Raw genomic sequence first — 3,448 nt, forward strand, 5'->3', positions numbered from 1 at the left:
TTAAAGAAAATGGAAGTTATTTTGGCTCATTACAAAAGTGCTGTTGTAACTAACAAGTAGTCAGTGAGAAATATAAATCAGAAATTTTGATGCATCAATAACTGCATCATAGCCTTCTGTATCAAATCATGAGGTGCCTAGAGATTCACACCACTAATGTTTAAAGAGGTCATAATGCTTTTTGGCTTTCCTTTACTGTGTTATCTTTTTGTGCATGTAATAGGTTTGCAAAGTGAAACAGCCCAAAGTCCACCCTAAAGGGTGTTACTCACAGAAAACACTGCTCCCGAACTGCCTGAAAACAGCTTGATTGTAGTCCAGCCTTTACTTCCGTAACCTATCTTCATCACTATAATGTATCATAATGCTTGCCTAGTAGCTAGAGTGGCATGCTTACAGCCCAACACCGTGCAGGATGTTTTGCAACATGCATTTGCCAGAGAACACCAAGATTGGCAAATTCGCCACTGGCTCCCTGTGCTCTTCACAGATGAAAGCAGGTTCACACTGAGCACATGTGACAGACGTGACAGAGTCTGGAGACGCCGTGGAGAACGTTCTGCTGCCTGCAACATCCTCCAGCATGACCGGTTTGGCGGTGGGTCAATAATGGTGTGGGGTGGCATTTCTTTGCGGGGCCGCACAGCCCTCCATGTGCTCGCCAGAGGTAGCCTGACTGCCATTAGGTACTGAGATGAGATCCTCAGACCCCTTGTGAGACCATATGCTGGTGCGGTTGGCCCTGGGTTCCTCCTAATGCAAGACAATGCTAGACCTCATGTGGCTGGAGTGTGTCAGTAGTTCCTGCAAGAGGAAGGCATTGATGCTATGGACTGGCCCGTCCGTTCCCCAGACCTGAATCCAATTGAGAACATCTTGTCTCGCTCCATCCACCAACGCCACATTGCACCAAAGACTGTCCAGGAGTTGGTGGATGCTTTAGTCCAGGTCTGGGAGGAAGTCCCTCAGGAGACCAGCCGCCACCTCATCAGGAGCATGCCCAGTTGTAGGGAGGTCATACAGGCACGTGGAGGCCACACACACTACTGAGCCTCATTTTGACTTGTTTTAAGGACATTACATCAAAGTTGGATCAGCCTGTAGTGTAGTTTTCCACTTTGATTTTGAGTGTGACTCCAAATCCAGACCTCCATGGGTTGATAAATTTGATTTCCATTGATAATTTGTGTGATTTTGTTGTCATCACATTCAACTATGTAAAGAAAGGAGTATTTAATGAGACTATTTCATTAATTCAGATCTAGGATGGGTTATTTTAGTGTTCCCTTTTATTTTTTTGAGCAGTGTATTTGGCATCATGCCCATTAACTACAGAGGCACGCACACCCACAACTTTTTGGAATGTGACTGCCCTTTTAACTTTTTACTTGCAACAATAAAAACCACATGTCCTGGTCAGCAAACATTATCCTTTGTACCCACTTTTTAAAATCGTAACAATTAAATATTTGTAAAACTTTTTAAGAGCCTAGAAAAGGTATTTTCGTGTGTGACACCAGCATATTGTTAAGTCTTTGATACAAGTCAGTTGGTCAGGGAATAAGACGCCAATTATGTCAGGACAAAACACCACAAAATGCTTTTTTTTCCATTTGTGCTATTTGAATGACAGGCCAGTCATTATCCAATACCATATCTGGTTCTCACCAAAAACCTGAAAAAGTCCCTAAAACCTGGCATCAAATCTTAAATATTTCTCATCATTTACTAAAACAAAGACAAGACAAAGACAAATTAAAGCAACAGTTAAAGTAATCACAAACATTAAGAGTTAAACACAGCTAATCTGCTTCATAAAGCCTGTGTAGGTGTGGTTTGATCAGATTGAATTGACAGTGACTAAAACAACTCACCATCTGTGATCAGACTCAGATTCAAATGTTGTTAAATCCTGATTACGTGGCTTCACCCATTCCTAAATAAGCTCCACCCTCTTCAAACCAGTGAGAAGAGCTTAGAGGGGGAAAAAGACAAGTCTCTAATGTGAAAGCACCTGAACTGTTATACTATTGGCAAAAAGCTGTGTGTTTATGTTGGAGCCTGTCACTCATGCTACGAAGTTGTTTTTCCAGGACCTTTAAAGGTTCAGTGTGTAAGATTTAGTGGGTTTAGTATCTAGCGGTGAGGTTGCGAATTGCAACCAACTGACAGCAACAGTTAATCACATAATTACTTCCTGTTTAGTGGTTTTGCTTGCAAAATAAAAGTGCGAGAAGCTTGTTTTCTGTAATGCTTTACTTGGAGTTGAATTGAGAGCTTTAACTTTGAAAATTTTTGAACGACATTAAAAAAGAGTCTGTTGCCTGCTTGAAACATTTGAAAGAGCCGTCAGAAAATGTGATTCCCCTAAATATCCTCATCCTGGAGATACTGGGGAAATGAAAAAGCGTCAGTAGGTTGATGGATGTAGATCAAACACTGAAACACACACACGCACACAGCAGGACATGTCGTAATGTCAGCCTGAGAAACACTGCAGAATCCATTTGTTGAAGATAGAAAAAAAGAGTTAATGTGGGACTGAACATACAACCTTCAAGGTTAGAGTCCTGGGGCCTCATTTATAAAACTTTGCGTAGGATTTGCGTCAGAAGTGGCGTACGGATGAAACATAGGACTTGCGTACGCACAGAAATATTCGGATTTATAAAACCGTGCGCACGCACATCCTACGCATTTTTCCCTTAATAAATCACAATCAATTCTAAATGTAGCGCAGCTTTTGCGGCTTCATGTCACGCCCATAGTTGCCCATAAATAGTCCGTGAAACGCAATATTAACGAAAGTTAATATTCATCGATTGCGAAATCATGGCAAACACAGAGAGGAAATCAAAAAAACGTAACTTCACTCAATGTGAAGTAGAAGTTATCGTTGGCGAGGTGGAAAAGAGGAGAAAAATGTTGTTTGGAGGGCACAGTGTGGGCATTACTAATGCCAAAAAGGCACTTGAGTGGCAAAAGGTTGCAGACGCCGTAAATGCTGTAGCTTCACAACCTCGGACTGTGGCTGAAATAAAAAAGAAATGGTCGGACATCAAAGTCGAGGCAAAAAAGCGTCTAGCGCTCCATCAGGACGGCTCGAGGAAGTCGGAACCGGCTCATAAGCCACTCGTTCTCATTTGCCAACAAGTCTTCTTGCTGTCTGAAGATGCGTTCACTCCGAATCCTTCCATTTGCCACATCTTCTAAGAGCGCAAGATCAGCCATTGTGCGTCATTACGCATTGTGATGGGGCATTTTATTTCCATCCATTTAATTGCATCTGACAAGCTACAGATGTCGGTTATAATCTACTTGGAAATGGGAAATAGTTCAGCGCAAATGTAATTTCTTTCTAAATGGTTGAGACATACGTCATACGTTATTTTATCAAAAATAAAACAAACTAAAGGCATATGCATGAATACCATGATTCCGTAGCTGA

This window comes from Micropterus dolomieu, linkage group LG04, assembly GCF_021292245.1.
Source record: "Micropterus dolomieu isolate WLL.071019.BEF.003 ecotype Adirondacks linkage group LG04, ASM2129224v1, whole genome shotgun sequence".
Taxonomy (NCBI): domain Eukaryota; kingdom Metazoa; phylum Chordata; class Actinopteri; order Centrarchiformes; family Centrarchidae; genus Micropterus; species Micropterus dolomieu.